Genomic DNA, 19227 nt, shown 5'->3' with positions numbered 1-19227 from the left:
TTTCAGAGCCAGGTCTTTGTATAAAGGTGTGATAAATTGTACAGTTTTATTCTATTTCAGTTGCTAAGGTAAGACTGGATGAAAGAGCGGGTTAATATCCACCTAACACCCTCTAAGAGCAGACCGAGTAGCCCTGTTGTTCGAGCTTTCCTGCTTAATTGTACTGTAAAAGTATTAAGTGGGGGGTGAACTTTGCCTTATAAAATCTTAAACATCAGTCAGGCAAGGATAGTATAGTAAAGTATTTTCTGAGAATATTACAGTGGTGGTGTGTTCAATCATTTCTAACAAGACAAAAATGGATTTTACTTTTACTATTCCAGTCTTTTTCTGCAGTATTTATTTACTTTTTTCTTTCACTCAATATATATTGACATACCTTTTCTGCACTTTCCCTGGCAGGGGATGAATATCATAACTATCAACTTTTGAATATCTCTACAAAGAGCAATTTTCTATATGTAAATATACACACTGAACAAAATTATAAACGCAACACTTTTGGTTTTTTTGCGCCCATTCATCATGAGCTGAACTTTCTCTATGTACACAAAAGCCCTATTTCTCTCAAATATTGTTCACAAATCTGTCAAAATCTGTGTTAGTGAGCACTTCTCTGCTGACTGCAAGAAAGTCCACCAGAGCTGTTACCCGTGAATTGAGCCATCTCCAAAGGCGTTTCAGAGAACTTGGCAGTACATCCAACCGGCCTCACGACCACAGACCACGTGTAACCACACCTGCCTCCAACATTCCACAGGCCACAATGAACAACCTGATCAACTCTATGTGAAGGAGATGTGTTGCACTGCGTGAGGCAAATGGTGGTCACACCAGATGTTTACTGTTACTGTCCGGACCCCCAATACAGTGAAACTGCACATTTTCGAGTGGCCTTTTATTGTGACCAGCCTAAGGCACACCTGTGCAATCCCCATGCTGTCTGATCAGCATCTTGATATGCCACACCTGTGAGGTGGATGGATTATCTCGGTAAAGGAGAAGTGCTCACTAACACAGATTTTGACAGATCTGTGAACAATATTTGAGAGAAATAGGCCTTTTGTGTACATAGAGAAAGTCTTAGATCTTTGAGATCAGCTCATGATGAATGGGGTCAAAAACAAAAGTGTTGCGTTTATGATGTTGTTCAGTGTGTATACATACATAAATTAGGTATATATAGTGCATCAGTGGCTAGGAAACTTCAGATGTCTTTATTGTTTAAATGAATGCTGTGTGATTGACAGTGGCTACAGACCTGTACAGTTTTCAAAAGATATCCAGGTATTACCGTTCTTTAACCTTCTCTCCCATCTACTTCCTCCAATCACAACCTTGCTCCTCTTCATCCAAAAATTAAATGAGGTTCATGCTGAAGCTGAATGGGCAGGATGTCACTGTTGCTAGGATACATCATCCTGGCTTTTCTTCAAGGCTAGAAAGGAACGAGGGAGGGAAGGAATGGGGAAGGACACAGTGAGGGGCAGACGGAGGATATAAAGCAGGGAGTGTAACAAGGAAAAGGGAGTAGAAGGACGTGAACAGGTATATTGAAAGGAAGGAAGGGGAGAAAGAGATGGAGGGGGGACAAGGAAGAGAAAAGGATTGGTGGAGGGTAATGAGATGGAAAGAAGGAACGTGAAAGGAATAATGAAGGGAAGGTCGAAAGGAGGGAGGGAGGTTGGGAAAAATGAAGGAAGGAAGAAAAGGAAAGGGGCATGAAGGCTGGGGAAGGCAGGAAGTTGTTAAGAGAAGAAGAAGGAAGGAAGGAAAGGAAAAAAAAGGTGCGAGGAAAGGTAAAAAGGAGAAATGACAGGGACGAGTGAGTGAAAGGAGGAAGGAAGGAGCAAAAAAAGATGAAGAGTAAATACAGAAGGAAGGAGGGAATCAAAGGAGGACACAGCCATAGCTTTCCTCGCTGTGTTGCCATCCTCCATTTCCACAGACCCCTCCCCCATAGACATCGTCATGGCAATGGGCCGTCAGACTGATGTTGCCGGACGGAGCTCCGCAGCGCTATATTACACTGTATAAAAGATGTCAGTTAAAAATGCTGGAACATTTTCATAAACATACACTGACCAAAGGTTTTTATTCTTTTTTTTTTTTAATCAGGGGAGGCTTATTAATATTTACAGCAGTGCATGAGTTGTTATGAGTTTACCCCAGTACAGTACAGTAACCCCAGCAGTGAAGACCTGATGGAATGTTTTTAATAAAAAAAAAGGTCATGCTTTCACATTTTACATTGAGAGCATCAATCACTATGTGAAAAAGCACCACGTTATTCAGTAATGGAGTAGGCTAGACACAATTAACAGACCTGACCTACAATTTTGTTTTAAAGTGGGTGGTTCTACAGAGCTTGAGGAGATGTCTTTAGTTTACATGTATCAATAAAAACATGCGGCTACATGACAATTTAACAGAATTTTCTGTTATCATGCCATCAGGCAGACAGGAGGCTGACAGGAGTGCGCTTCTTTCCATCCATGCACTTTTGTTGGGGAAAAAGTGGAAAGGTGGGTGTATAACTAAAAGCAAAATGCAACAAAGTGCTATGGAAAGAGACATGGTGAATTCTTACAATTATGATGCGCATGCAGCTTAATTCGTCGCTCAAGCTTCTGCCCCACTGGAGAGATGAGAAATAGCGACAGACAGAAATGTCAGTTCTGTATGGATGCTCAGGAGAGTGTTAACGTTCAAATGAGCCTTATTTCCATAGTGTTTTCCACATCCTATTAATTTCTTTGAGATTTGACTGAGTAAGTCATCTCATTGCGCGCTGCATCTTGTCTGTGTGAGAAAAGAGAACAATTGTGGCCAGAAATTGTGAGATAAACAGAGAAGACCTGTTGTAAGTGCTAACCGAATTTTTTTATTGAGATGCATAGAAAGGTAGGTTGGTTTCTAAATAAAAACATTTGCAGCACATTAAACTGTCCAGACTGTGGGCCTATAGCTTCACATTTACATTTTATAACCCTTCCCTTTTTGGGATCGGTCCGTCTAAATAAAAAAAAAAGGTCTATTGATATATTTTGCAGGTAGTGAGACACCATATATTTATATCAATATATATATTCATATATTTCAGCATATTATTATAGCTGTTTTGTACTCTGTCCTACACTGTTCTTTTTGAAACTGACCACAGTAAAACAGACGAGAGTCTAATCAAGAGTCTATGAGTGACTATATATATATATAAGCTAATTTTATAAAGCTAATGTTTATATTAACGTGCTAGCTATTACTTTTGCTAGCTGTTAGCCAAGTAAAGTCAGTAACTCACAGTGCAAATAGTTGTGTTAACAAAGCTGTGCTAGTTAACAAACCTACCAAGCTACTACGTAAGCAACATGGAGGATGATACAAGTTAAGTTATAAGAGCAGGAATGTTCTCAGTATGATGTACTGGCATTGTTACATGTTGTCATGAAACAGCTCTGAGCTGATAAACACATGTTGGGGTTACAACTTCACTGAACAGTCCCGGAGGTGTAGAGTGGAGGACCTCCAGTATGGCCGACAGAGGGTGCGTGAAACCCTCTGCCCACTCTGGCAGCTGTAGTTGCCGGTAGGCTTAAATGGGTTAACAGACATAAAATGAGGTAATCCGCAGTTCTTACAGTGCAGCGGGGTTGGTGAGGTTGCGCTGGGTGCTGGCTCAGCGTTGTGTTTATCTCCCTGTGGAATCGACAGAGCATAAAAGAACTGCTGCAGCGAGCCGCTCTCATTCACAGCAGGATTAGTGGAGCATTTAGTCGTCTTTTTATCACGATTTTCTTTTTTTCCCTCTGCCTGCCCTCAACAACACAGACACGAACACACTATTGAGCGCCCTAGCTGACTTTCGGGGCAGCGTCCATATGACGAGCTCTTTGCACCCCCTTCTTCTCTTCTCCTCTCTCCTAGCATCTGGGTCAGAGATAAGGAAAGTGTGACATGTAATTTAGGCACAGTACAATGCAGGAGCGAAAGCCTGTTCACAATCATTTTCTGTGGGGACATTCTTTGGTCTAGGTTATTCCTCAAATATATGGTAGTGAATTTTTCTCTTTGGACATTTTATGACCATCAAACATAACATTAAAACATATTTTAATTAGAGGGATTTCACAACATGCTAACAAGACCGAATTGCTGGCAGTGCCTCTTCCTCGCTCGCCTTCATTTGAATGCATGCCTTGGATGGTGATGTTTTCCCCCTCTCTTGTCCAGGTTGGCAGAGCTGGAGCTATTTTTAGATAGAGGAATTGCTTTAGGGAACCCCTTTAAGTACAGCTGCCTGCCTCTCTGTCTCTCCCTTCTCTATGAACAAGATACACTCTCACACCTTGAATACAGATGTGCTGCTGCTCAGGGCAGTCCCTTCCTGGGGTTTCCTGGGGCTGTGGTGCATACAGTATACATGTTTTTATTTGCAGTAAGCTGCCAGAATCCTGTGAATTTTCCTGTGATTTTCTCCTGAAAAGCCTGAAAAATAGAACAAAAAGAGCACTGACGGCAAACAGTATGGCCAGCACAAGCAGGTGTATAGGGTCGGGGAGGCATATTCGTTACCTAAGGACCATCTGTTCACAAGTACAGATGATGTTTATCGTTTAAATGTGACATTTCGAGCTCAGACAGCTGACTGGCTAGTGTGTCACTCAGATGTTTGCACTCGGCACATGCTGCATGACTGGCCACACACAAGCTGTTGTGCTCTGGCATTCATATCAGGTGCTCACTTAAATAGTATTTGACTGCAAAATATCTTTCGGTGGACATTATCAGACATCATGTAAACACCCCGGCATTTCATTCAGATGCAAGATTGCTGGAAAATGCAAGACAGAAGACAAGTGACTGACAAGGGATGGTGGTGGATTTTGCTGATTCTTCCAGTTATGTCAAATGTATGTATGTGATTGTAACTCTTTTCTTACCACTGACTGACAAAATACTTGAGGAGACTGTAAAAACGTTGAAAACTATTAATTTAGCAATTTCTTTCTGACTTTAAATTATTTTTATGTGGAATATTTGTTGTCAGACAGCACAGGAAATGCAATGTGTGGAAGGGCTGTCCAACTAAGACTACAACATCTGTTACCCCAAAAGGTAAACTACTTTTGCAGTCAGGGTGAGTTTGGCTAGCTTGGTTAGCATCCATAATTTGCATAGATATTGTCGAAGAGATATATTTTTAACTCTTTTAACTTCTACTAATGTATAGTACATATTTGTAAATGTGTTAATTGTATTTTATTTCTTTATATTTTTTAACCTACCTCAAGCATGTTTTTGTTTTTGTGTAAGTTATGAGTGTCTTGTAACTGTGATTTTTTATTTTTTTTTTATTTTATCTACACCGCTGCATCTATCTATCTATCTATCTATCTATCTATCTATCTATCCATCTATCTATCGATGACCAAAGTATTAGAATTAACTTTCATGAACTAAAAACACACTGTGAAAGGGCAAAAAGCTCGTAGACAAAAGTTCTTAGACAAAAACACCCCAAAACAAGCTCACGGCTAGTTAAATGTACACAGTGCAGTGAATACGATTTGCATCTATACTGATTGACAAGGTAGCCACGCCCTAAAGCATAGCCTGCTTAATAGTCTATTTTCCTCTAAATTAGACCACATTGTGCTTTATTGAAAAAGACTTGAAACTAGTGATTGAGACCATAAACTCATTAGGAAAGTGTTTTCTGAGATAATAAATCAAGTGAGAAGTAGGCTCATTTTGTCATTGACTCCAAAGCAGTCCGACTTCTTTTTCCAACCAGTGGAGTCGCCCCCTGATGGCCATTGACCAATGTGGCACTTCCACATGGGCTTCACTTTTCAGATCAGGAGGACCTTTTTTGGTGATCCCCAGACTTTCCATCTAGCAGCTAGACGCAAAGTCAGGGGATCACCATACTAAATTTAATGGCAATCCTTCCAATAGTTGTTGAGATATTTAAGCCTGGTGGGCAGACTGACATTACCATTCCTACAGCCATTGCCAAAAATCCTTCCATATTTAAGAGTCGATGACATTGTGATTGTTTTTGTCAGTCAATCTCCTTCTCCTGATCCAGAAACATTACCAAAGACAAATTCTTAGCATACACTGTCCCTCTCTGTTTCATTAATAGACTCCCAGGCCCTGTCTCCGGTTTCTCTCACTTAGCTTTGCATCGCCATAAAAACAAAAGCCGATCTAACGGTGGCGTAACACAGCACAGCTTGTTCAGATACAGTTTCACCACTGCAGCGTTTTTAACAGAGGCCTGTGTCTGTAAGTCCACAGCCAGGGCACTGTTTGTCTGGTTTGATGCCCTTTGACCTGTAAACAATGTTGGAGATGTTACAATCAGATTGCTGATTCCGTGTGTTTGTGTTCAGCGAAAGATGCTCCAGCAATTTGCCAGCCCATGACCCAATTAGAGCTCCTTAAATCTACACAAAAATGTTCTCAAATAGGATTTATTATATAGTCACCAAGGTATCTTTGACATCACACTAGAAACATGGCGCACAGTGACATTGCTGTTAAAAATCAACAAAGAAATATTGTCTCAGCGTTCAAAAGTAAAGCACCACATTCTCCCTTTGACAGCATTTCTGTGATTTGACTTCTAACTTAGCTTCATAGTTGAACTAATCAATATTCTTATATTAGCAACTGGTCAAATCCCTATGTGTAATGTGAAAGGTATCACTCATAGTGATGAAGCCACATAGAATAAGACGGCAGAGTGCAGTTCCCCTCAGCTCTATGCCGTGTTTTAGCGTCTACGTTGTTTTTACAGTCTTTGCGCAGCACCCAAGCGGCACGGGCTTTAAATATACTCCACCAATTTAGTATTCCGCTTCCATAAAGTTGGAGAACTTATGCTAGGTATTTGTTAACATCAACATGCTAACACGCTTACAATGACAATGCAACCCGGTTTCTCACAATTATACAATATTAGTCCAATTAAACAACCTCTGTTTGTCTCTCTCCCTTTATCGTCTTTCTTCTGGCTGGCAATCTCAGGCTGCGTTAGTGGAGCATGCTGCTATAAATAGAGGAATCACTTTCCCACTGGATGAAAACTGATTCCTTTTGTGTTTGAGTTGTTGACGTGCTTTTTTTGTCAGTTTTGTGATCCTTATCAGGATCCTTTGTCTCACCTGCACAGATCTTGCCTCCTGTATCATCTCTTCTTATTCATCAGATAATCTAAACCTGCCAAAAAAGGCTTGAAGGCCTGTTTCACCACTGTCCCGATTCATATTCAGCTCCAAGGATGTGTCATATGACCACAGACATGAAGACCACCACACACTTGCTCCCATCAAATCCCTAATTTGTCTTTTGAAACCTCTACCCGCTAATGAAGAGTCGTCACTGTTGCCCTCGTGTACTCACGGCTGCTGAAGGTTTCTACCCACTTAGCCTCTGTGTACGACAGCTGCCTGACTCCTAACTGCATGTGCTGTCACTGAGACTGATGGGTGCAACCACAACGGAGAAAGAGAAGTGGTGCTGGCGAAGGAGGGCAGCAACCAAAGGAAGCCAAGCGATGACTCAGAGATTTTAAAGCGCTGCCTGCTCTGGTTGCCAGCCTGCCTGTCTGTGTGGCTGACAATCTGCTGACTCCTCAGTGCCTAATCAGACACCTCTGTTGGTCTCTGCTTGGTCTGGTCTGTCCTGACCCAGACAAAAACGTGTCTCGAGGATAGCCATTAGCAGGTTTAGGTGCTAACTCTATGGCTATAAATACAGGAGTGTATTGTTTGGATTGGAAATTCACAGTTTATTAAAAAGCTAAACGTTATAAGCCGACATCAAGTCAGGCTTAAAGAGAGGAGAGCTTACAGTCACTTAAACCACAACAAGTGATGAATTCCGTCTCCTAAACAACATTGAGTATGTGCCTTATATAGACAAAGCTGGTTTAATCTATGCCGGGGCATTTGCTTCTCTCATCTATTTGGTTTATATTTATTTTTTATTAAGTCCGCTTCAGACATCCTTTAAAAGAAATGGTTTCATTTTTCTTTGTGTGACATGAATGGATTCTCCTTTTCGTTGCTTTATGAAGTTAATTTAGAACAATGTCTGGGACGTTTTTGAGTGTGTTAAATAAATGAACTGGATTTTTGAAGTGACAAGAACTTCTTGAAAGTGAGTTGGAGCGACCACTTATTCAGTGCCCACAGCTTTTGTCTAAAAAAATACACACCATAAGAACACATCTAAGCAACACACAAATGTAGATATATATGGAAGCCCTGGGTTGACTCACCGAGGTCAAAACCAGTGTCGTGGGACTGCTATTGTTAGGGTTAATATAGCCCTGCTAATAGAGGCCCCAGTCAGTGCCGCTGTAAACCATGTAAACCACTACGGTACAGTAATCCGTGTAGTCAAACTGACCTCCGTCGGTCTCAGAGGCTGCGTTCGGTCCTGGTCAAGCTGTGTCTTCCGGGGGGCAGCTGACCCTGGTTATGTTGCTCGCTCCGCACTGGGTCCCTCGCCTGGGCCCTGCAGTCCAAAGCTCCTGTGCTAGTGGTAGAAACAAACACCAACACTCCTCTGGTACCCCAAGCTTCTGGTCTAACTCTGCTAGAGTTAGCAGCAATACGGTGGTAAGTTAGCTAAAAGAGAAAAGATCAATGCGAGACACTTTTGTCTCGGTGAACAAGGTGCAGCTCCCGACTGGAGTTTGAGATTTTAGTTTATTTTCTGCGCCTACCTAACTAATGAAAGGTTTGTTGACCAAGACTCTTCTCATCGATTAACGGTTTAGTCGATTATAATGGCAGCCCTTTTGATAATCATCAGTGATGACAGACGGACTGAAACATGTTATAGACATTGGAGTGACCAGGTGCACATAAGTAGCGTTTCCTGCAGTCTGCAAGGTTTCCTGCATTAAACCCATCGGTAAAATTAGTATGCGTATTAAGTATGGGACTATGCATTTGTTCTATTGGCCTGTCGATGCTGACTCCAAGGAAATGCAAATTGTGAACACCTACTGTCACTTGAAAAAACATTTCCCACACAACATATGGGTTGAGCTAGTGTCTTACGGTGCCTATTGTCAAAGTCAGCTATTACTTTCCCATAAATTGTGGGGACTTACAATAGACAGAGATTTTATATATTGTCAAATATCAGAGCTGCTCTTTAAGTCCAAAGGAAAAGAAATCTGTGTGTGGTTTAAATATATTACGCATATGTATGTTCTGCAGGCTGTTTTCTTGATTTATAGATGCCTCAGCAAATCACTCTGTGCTGCTTGCTTATCTCAACTCAGCTCAACCCTATTCTATTTCCTGAAGTGCTAAAATTCATCTGCTTTCAAACTAAGTGCACAATGATGGCAAACAGTGAACCCAAATCCCAGCTTTAAAGTGTCCCCTTGGAGACCTACAGCTGTTGTCACAGCCTCCTGGCCTGTGTTTAAATGTTGAGCTGTTTTGTTTTGGTTCTACAATGAAAGACATCATATATTTACACAGACATATTTTCTGTGTATCTATACACAGTGTTATTTCCCAGGTTCCACTGTCGCCTGTAGAGTTATGTTATCAGATCCACTTTAGTTTTTCTGACCAAGCTGACAACCTGTGAAAGCGGGAAATGGTGTGATTCTCAGCTCTGTACTGAGGTGTGCCTCCACCTGAGGATTTCATTCCAGTCTGCTGTCTGTGCTATTCAGCAAAACAAGCACTGCTGCTGTCTGGCTCTGAAATCATCACTGTTTTAGATACGTGACCAGCGGAAGGACACTAAAGACGTGGACTTCATATCATCAAGTGACAGGGAAAAAGCAGTTGGTAGTAATGAGTATTCAACCACTGTTCAGGTGTCGATGAGCAAGGCGCTGAAAGCTCAGAGCCAGACAGTGAACAGAACGTCTGTGGTTGTGATATGGTGGCAGCTCCAGTTGTAAATCTGAAGCTGCTGCAAAAGAGAAAAGTGTTCAGTTAACTTTCCTTTCATTTAACTCTCCATAACTGAAGTGGGTTGAAAAAAATCCACTTTTTGCCATCAGGTGATATCTTTTGCAGTATGATTGAAACACTTGAAAATTTAAGAGGAGACAAGACGTGAGCTGTGCAGGTGAGAAATAAAGACATTCTGAAAATAGTCCAGAAATCAAAGCAAAACGCTAATGACTTTGAAAGAGTGGAAATCGTTTTCACATTCTCTGATGTGTCACTTGTCTATTAATAATAGCAGACAACACTGATGTAGCTATTTTGCAGGGGTGGGCTTAGAAACCTTTGAATCACAGCTATGCCTTACGTCCCAATTTGCAGGACTTCTGTATGAGGATATTTAGATTATTTAAGATTCTGTGGGTTGAGATAGAACCTGAACCAGTATTCATCATCGTCATCATCATCATCATCATCATCCCTCCCTCCCTGATTTAAGCCATGTGGAGTTGTCATCACAGCAGCTGTAAAATAGTATGGCTCAGAGAGGGGGTGTCAGATAAAAATAAATCGGACGAGGACAGAAATACCACAGAGAAACCGATGTGATGTAAGATGTAGAAGTCTCTCTGTCGTTGTCGGTGGGACGCTGTAAGCTAACAATCAATGGCAGGATGACTCAGTGAGAGTGATGTGGGAGGAAAGGTTAAGAGAGGACACTGCTGAGAGCTTTTGGACTGGAGAAGCTTTTCAATACCAAAGCTCCAGATGCTTCTGTGCTCCTGTGGAGCTGTCCTGACCCCTAATTGCCAATTAAACCGTTAGTTGACGAGAAGAGTCTTTTCATTATTTGGGTAGTCGCAGAAAAATTAAAAGTAAAACCTCATTTGCATTTAGGGTATTGTTGCAACACAGACCTTTTTTCTTGTAACACAGAAGTCACTTAACGGCGTGCACTGCTCTGCTGCTAACTCATCGCTAGTTAGCTCAGTTAGCGGCCACGCCGGAAGCACCAGAACCGAAGCCAGGCGAACGGGCAACGGAACGAGGCTCACCAGCCTCCCTGTGACCACGGACAAGGACCTATCACAGACTCTGACGGAGGCCAGTTAGACGACGGGGAATACTGTACCTAGATAGTTTACAACCAGGACGGGAATAGCGAGTTAATTTGTATGTAATGTTATACATCATCCATCGTGTTGATAAATCCGTGACTATTTGTTCTCTTGAAGTTGGAAGTTATTTACACTGCGCACACAAGTATTAGGCAAATTGGATTCTAAGGATTAATTTTATCGTTGGACAAACACAATGCTGTCAGTCAATCCAAAATATAATTGTACCTCAAACTTGAATGTTCAACGAAAGAAAAGTGAGTTTTATCTTGCTCAGGAGAATAAATAAGTGTGCAGAATTATTAGGCAACTAAAGTACCAAAATTTTTCTATAAAATTACTTGTTTATTCTCAACTTTTAGAGTAAGTGTAACAACACAAAATGGTACTTAAATACAATATTTGGCTTTTCAAAAATATTTAGCAACCAATTTAGCCACCCTTCTTTTCAATAACTGAACTGAGCCTTCCATCCATGGAGTCTGTCAGTTTCTTTATCTGTTCGCTATCGACTTTCGCTGAAGCAGCAACCACAGCCTCCCAACGCTGTTCAAAGAGGTGTACTGTCTTCCCTGACTGTAAATCTCACATTAAAGAAAGGCCCACAAGTTCTGAATAGGATTCAAGTCAGGTGAGGAAAGGGGCCAGGTCATCTTTGAGTCCCTTGCTGGCCAGCCAAGCAGTGGAGTGCTTGAATACATGTGATGGATCATTGTCCTGCATAAAGATTATGGCCTTGGTGAGTAGGTTTGGGAGGTGAGTTCCTCCATCTTAAACCTGAAAAGGTCCAAATTTCTCATCCTTAATGATAGCAGCACATAACCGTACCCCTTCTACACCTTGCTGGCACCTGAGTCAAGCAGTGTCCATCAGCGATCCAGCCAGGGGCCCTTCCATCTGGTCCATCATGAGTCTTCAGGTATTTCTTTGCCAAATTTTGACGCTTCGACTTTTGATCTTATTCACTGGTGGTCGTGCTTCAGCCTTCCTGACCTTGGCCGTGTCTCTGAGCTCTTGGCAAGTTATACCTCTGGACAGGTAACCAGGTAGGTTGCAGTTCTAGCCAAAGCTTGGTAAGAGGCAGCACCTCACCCTTCTTAGTTTACTTGCTTAGTTTTGATCAATTCCTGGATACCATGATTATTTGATCCCATAGACATTCAAAATGTGTGGCAAGATAGCCTAATATTGCTGTTTGACATAACGCCACAGTACACCAAATACGTTTAAAAAAGTTCTGTCGTTAGGCATGTATTAGTTTGTGCCTCTGATAAAGTAAGAAAAACAGTTCTCCAAATCTACTGTATCTCTGAACGCTTTCTTTAACCAAATCAGGCTATTCTATGTGATCTCCTTTTGATAACTAATGTAATATTGTTTCACTGAGCCTCCCTGAAACAGTTCGGAGCCCCCCCTGGGGAGGCCCGCCCCACCTCTGGACTAGGAAAATCTTTAGTCAGGGGCAGACCTGAAAAGAAAGTTAAAGATTGAATTTTGCCTAGACCACGGATGGTGGAGACCATCTGGAAATTATGGGTAGACAGATTGAGGTTCCAGCGTGCATTACAACACAGGAAATTGGCGTCTAAAGGTCAGCGTCTCCTGTGAGAGAGGACAGACCCCAAAACCATCCATGTGTCCACCCGGGATGGTTCGCTTTGCTGATTCACTGCACCAAGCATGCACTATGTTCAGTATGCTAGGTATCTTAAAAGTAGGGCGAAAAAGTTAGAAGAAGCTCTAGGAGGAAGAGATATACTGAAGAGAGATACAGACGTTCTTTTGAAATAGCAGAGACTATTTTTAAGGTAGTGGGTGATGTGTGCACAGCTAAATATCTCTTTGTAGCAGATGAATATGTGAGTTCCAGAAATAACTATGGCTACTTCTATTAAATTGATTTAATGCTTGTATTCGGCCCTTTTGATGTGTTTTTTTGATAGGGGTATAGGTGGGGTTACATTTACATTTAGCTGACCAAAGCAACTTACAATTGCTATATATGTCAGAGGTCGCACACCTCTGGAGCAACTAGGGGTTAACTGTCTTGCTCAGGGACACACTGGTGGATGGGTCACAGTGGGAATTGAACCCGGGTCTCTCACACCACAGGCATGTGTCTCCACTGCCCCATCATACCAACTTTCAAGTACATTTTCCAAATTATACTTAATTAATTTTAGTAGTAACATTTAATTGTAGCTGAGTATTTTTACTTAAAGGGATAATATGTTAATAAGTTTTCAGCGGCCACTTGGCTGCAACCAGGTGTGTGCTTGTGCGCGTGCACAAACTCATGAACGGGCAAAATGCGACACACAGAGAGATTCAGAGAGATTCACCGGGAGACAGCTTCACACAACATGCTGGAAACTCATGTAAACTCCCACTGCAACGTTACAGTAAAATTTTATCAGCTTGAGGTTAAAGTAATCTCTGCTCATTGCATGATAACATTACATTCACTGCATTTATCCAACATGGCGCTGGTGGAAAGCATTTTATTAGCTGCGGTGTTTTTCGCTGTAGTCGGCAACAGGCTCGGCAGCAGGCATGCCGCTAGAACCTGACCCGATTCCTTCACATAAGAAGCATAATAGTAGCTGTTCCAAGCAACAGAGAAAACAGGCCTGTGGTTCTGTTGGCAAAAAGGCAGTAAAAAAAAGTGATTAATTGATAAGTGATTTCATTGAAAAAGTACATATAGCCCCTTTAAGTAAAGCATCTGAACACTTCCTCTTGATTCACCATGACTACTGAGGATCAAAAACATACTTCAGACCGTTTTTTCTCTGTGGTTTGACTCTCAGTCTTGATGTTTTACATGTGCATTTTTTTGGAGTGCATCTAGCTGCATTATTATACCCTTAATATCTCATCTTTAGCTTCTATTCCAATAATAACAGTGATGAGTGTACTCTGAGGTGTTAATGATAAGCATTGTTTTTCATAAAAGAAAAAAACATGGTGGCAGCTGCGCCATCTTTGACACTAGCCTGAGATCTGAATCACTGCCTGTGCTGTGTAGCTTTATTGTTTACAGTTGATAAACCATCAAGCAGCTTGCAGGTATGTAGCGTGAGAGCGCTCTGAAGGCTAAAGCCAGCCAACCACATGCCCGCAAACGGCTGCTGACAATAACCTCGCTCTACCCAAACCAGCCAATGTGGCGCTTTTCATTGAACCTGAGGATTAGAAGCCGTTGTCCCTCGTCTCCTCAGGGGCCCAGCCTGCTCTCCCTGTGGACAAGTGCCCACACTCATTCAATGTTGCAATGTTGCAGTTCATTTCTGTCCTGTGAGGGAAATGGCCTGAGCAAGAACAAGAGTCTACAGCCATGCTAGCTGCTCTGTAAAGTGATATCTCCCACTTGATGAGAATGACAACAAAGGTGTCAACAAACAGCTAGCAAAATGGCTGCAAAGCCACCATTGCTGACAGTTCTATATTAAAGAAATATAGTAAAATAAATAAATAAAAATTCTATATTGACACTAATAGATTAAATTCAGCTAAATTCAAAGGAGCTATACCCAGTTTGTTTGTTACCGAACCTCAATACACAATACCACAAAAGCAGCTAATTTAGGCTTTTAAATTATGTGATTACTAGCCTAGGGGTGGGGGTAACCATCTTGGAATGATGGGCATTACAGATGTGTAGTCACAAACCTAGTCCAACCAAAGTGGACAAATTAAAATGTTAATGTGATGATGACGAACAGTCGGGATCCTCAAGACATTAGGACTTGTCACCTGGGGACCATAAATGTGTGTGAACCGGCCGACCGACATGGCGCTCGCATGGCTAAAAAGTCAATAAATTGTAGCTTTGTGTCCATTTTCCTTTTATGTTTGCTCATGTTTTCCCTCCACATGATGATGACATGATCCATGAATAGGCCACAGCCAGGTTAAAAAAAAAGCCCAGCTGCTGTTGTTATTGTCTAAGCGGTTATGAATGGATTCATGCGCCTGTGAAGCTGCTTATGGATGAGCCTTGGCACTCCACCATTCACGGCTAATGGATTCACGAGTGGGTCTGTAAATAGGCCAGGCCAATGAATAATGCATGGAGGTAAATTTAAAAAATGGCTTCCGGCTTCACTGAAACTGCACTGCTTTTGGGGGAATTCAGAGGCAGATTCTCAAGGTTTTTACCAGAGTTGAAATAATGTTTGTTAGCCTGTTCTTCAAAGTACTTCTGTCTCAAGTTTGTGCAACATGCCTCCCTGCTTCATGTTGTCGACAAATTATTCTTGGCTTAATTTTACTCTTCTTTATTTACACTGATGCATGAGGCCTCTTGGGATTGGCAGACGTCTGGAGACTGAACCTCCAGAGCTTTTTTAATCCTCTCTGAATTTTTGTGGCTCAACAGTTCTGTGTTTATCTCCACAGTGTTGAGACATTGTATATAGCACGTTATATGTAATTATATTTATTTTCCTTTCCCTTGTCATTTTAGGGATCTAAAGTGGTAGAATGTCTTCATTGTGGTGTGTTCTTGATGTCCTGTAAACTGGGTTCACACTGCAGCTGTTATAATCTCAACTCCGATTGTTTGCCCCTCGCATGTGACACAGATTGGATGTGTCTGTAATGAAAGGGAAAGTTTTTCAATTCCTAACTTTAGAAGTAAATAACCAACACGCACATACATACACACAGATTTCAATCATTGCTTCACATTTCAATAGTAACTTTTTTAATGGCTTTTTAATATTTTCACAGTCATCCTGGTCAACTTGTGTCACAGATTACTGTCAGCGGAGCAGGGTTTACAAGAGTGATGCTGGGTAACGGCCGACCGGGCCTGTTATTCCACTGCCCAGCGAGTGTGGCGACACATTGTAGTCACAGTGGTGAATAGGATTACAGAGCAGCTTGACGGCACAAACCAGAGCTCTGGAAGAGAGGCTTTTTCATTTCACTGTAGGGCTATTTTTAAGCACTTTCAAGCCTGCCTGCAGAAAGTGTGTGTAGGGAGAGAGGAGTCATTTAATGATAATGGAAGTGCCATAATATTGTAGTGATGACAGCGGAAGATTGAACTCTCAGTTTTTCCGCGCTTCTTTGTTCCCAGTATGTGCTTTCTCAATATGCAACATATGTCTATTTTTTCTTCTCATTAAATCAGTTTGAGTCTGTGTTCATCCCACCCAACACTTTGCTAATGTAGACAAAACTGTCGGTAGCAGGATTCCTGTGGTGTCCTGTGTGGTATCTGCTGCTGAAACACTGTAGCTACAGTATATCTATTTTAAAGCCTAAAATGAGACATGAGGTTCATTTGTAAAATATCTAAAAAAATATGGTCAGTGAAAGTGTTGTCAATTTGTCACCTTATGTCAATAATATCTTTTAATTCTGTAATACCCCTGTGGATGCATTATTTTGACCACAACAAGACAAAATCTAATTTATTAATACAAATACATGTCCATATTCATGTGACATTTAATAGAAGTAGCAGTCTGTTAAAGTTCTGCTTAATGCTAGTGTCCGGGGAAGAACAGTGCAGGGCTGGACTGGGGCAAAATAAATGACTAGAAACAACTATCTAGCTCTCCTCTCCTAAAGTAATCAGTTCAGATGTGCCCTTGAGTTCAATAAATAAGCCATATCATTATCATGCCTGGGCTCTGGGGACTGTGCTGGCTTTGACTCTGTTGTGCTATTGCCCTCATCTCTGTCTCATGTTCCCCCATGTCAGTGCTGGTACTGTTGCCACCGGCTGCTGGTGGGTAGAGTACTGAAAATCTTTACTCAAATGAATGCACAATTACTGCCATAAAAATCACTCAAGTAAAAGTAAAAATTACCATTTACAAGTAAAAGTATAAAAGTTTGGTTAGTAAACTACTCAAGTGCCAATTAAATTGTGTTTTAATATTGTTAAATGTGGCAGACCAGAGATCTTCTGTTTTTGGAAAGTGTTTCATGCGCAACATGGTTGAGTACGCTTCAAACGAAGGTATGAATGGCAAATGTAGCTAAAAACAATACTTGAGTATAGAGTAAGCACAGTTTTAAAAAAAGAAATGTTTTCCAAAAAAATGCTCATATTCGTCACTTGAAACGAGTTACTACCCACCTCTGTCACCGGCATCCTCACTCCTGTCTCCACTGATGGTGGCAAGTAGCAGCAGCACCAAAAGAAAATGCATGTCGCTGCACATGCCTTTTTCCAATGCATATTTTTTTTAATCCATTATTTTTGAAGCACAAATAACCAACTGCCCTTGGAACAGTGAGTGGTTAACAGTGCCAGTACACATCCAGCAGATACAGATCAACATCAGCATTCATTTGGAGTTGCTAGCAAATGTAAGGCCAGGATTCCCTCTCCTTTTAGCTCTGTTTTGGTCTCCTCCAACTGCCGAGAAAATGATCTGACTCTTTAGCTGAGAAATCATCTACTAGCTTCACTAGATAGTTACTAACTGCGTCTCTTTATGCTGAGCAGTGGGTTTATCAGAGCTTTTTCACTGAATACAAATTGATGAGGGCTGGCCCAAAACTGTTGCAGTTTACAAAACCAGAACACTTTAACTGAAAGATGCTGAAACACTCAGTAAAGCTGCAGAGTCAAGTGATAATTTTCTGTGAGTTTGTCACTATAAGTGACGAATTTCTCATTGCACACAGCCACTTGAACAAAGTGCAGCTTGAAAGTACAACTACTAGCTTCTCAGAGAGTTTTCAAAACAGTTGGTCTTAACTAACAGATGGAGTTTTCTCAGTTGTCAGCTCTGACAACAATAGAACCTAAAATGACCAGAGTACTCTTTCTTTTTTTTTTTAGATTTACTAATTATGTTGTTGATAAGCCCTCAATTATTCAGCAGTTACTAAAATGAATACAGAATGCATGTGCTAAAAGCCCTTGATGATCCCTGATGATGCTCGCAACATTTTGTGATTGAGTGGTTGCAAGTAGTTGCAAACATGTGCTCTGTTTTATACCTGTCTCTGCACACACTTTGCCGTTAAAAAATAATAATTAACCATTTTCATTTAATGTCTTCCTTCTTCTACGTATTGCTCACTGGACTGCTAGGAACAAACACTTTTTCCGCTTAATTTTAAACCTGTTTTCACTAGCCTATCAAATCAGTTCTTCTTTGTCAATGTCAATGAGCAGATGTTATGTCTTTGGAAAAAGTACATTATCATTTTGGATCTAAACCACTTAATTACACTCACCTGTCTCATAGAAACCTTACAGCTCCAATCAATTTAGCAGTTGAGATGCAGTTTTCTTTTTAGCAAGGGGGCTGTACAGTTCCGTTGTGGTTATATGTTTATCATAAATTCAACATTGGTTTTCTTGTTTTATTTTAGGAGATGTGAGGTTTTCATTCATCATTCAGCCATGATGTGTCTGCTCCTAGAGAAAAACAAACATGAGGCTGTGATGCAACATAATAACAATAATATCCAGAAGGTCATCACTGGAAGCCTCACACAGACACAGAAAGAGGGAGAAGAGGATGGGGGTGTCACACAGTTGCTGTAGCCACCAGACCTCCCCCAGTCCCTCCCTTCTGACCCGTACTCCAGCATCAGCCTCCCAAGCCTTATTCACTGCTTGTTATGCAACAGGGGTTTACTCCATGTGCTACAGGCTAGTTAAGTATTTATCAAGCCTCTTGTGTAAGCTTGGGATGGCAGACGGCTGCCAGTTCCCTCTCACTCCCCTGCCAAGCTTGATCTATTTTTCCTCCCATTTACTGCGTGTGCTCACAGGATACCCAGATGTCACGACCAATCCTTAAGAGTCATTCGCCACGGGCGTATGCGCATGTGTGAGGCTCCAGATGAGATATTTTGTGATAATGTTCAATTCTTATGCAGCATCATAACTTAACCTCCTGTTGTCCCCTGAGTGATGTGCCACGCTCCGCCTATCTCGGAAAAAAAGAATACGGGTGCAGTCGTACATCACACTGGGACAAGCAGAGGTCGAGACAGGAAATCAAACATTCAATGATTGAGCTTCTCTACTGCCACAAGTCACAGTCACAAGTTTTACAGTGGCGCTTTGTGACAAAAAAAACATCTGGCAGCTCAAACTGAAATTTGCATTGTGCTCTGTGGTGGCAGACAGAGCGCGGGCCGGGATCCAGTCTGTCAGGAGCCCGTTGGATTATACCCATCACAGTCTTGTC

Source organism: Micropterus salmoides, unplaced genomic scaffold (assembly GCF_014851395.1).
Source record: "Micropterus salmoides isolate LMB-PRFRI ecotype aquatic unplaced genomic scaffold, ASM1485139v1 Ms_hic_scaffold_23, whole genome shotgun sequence".
In the NCBI taxonomy this organism is placed as follows: Eukaryota; Metazoa; Chordata; class Actinopteri; order Centrarchiformes; family Centrarchidae; genus Micropterus; species Micropterus salmoides.
Note: the sequence above shows the minus strand (reverse complement) of the source record.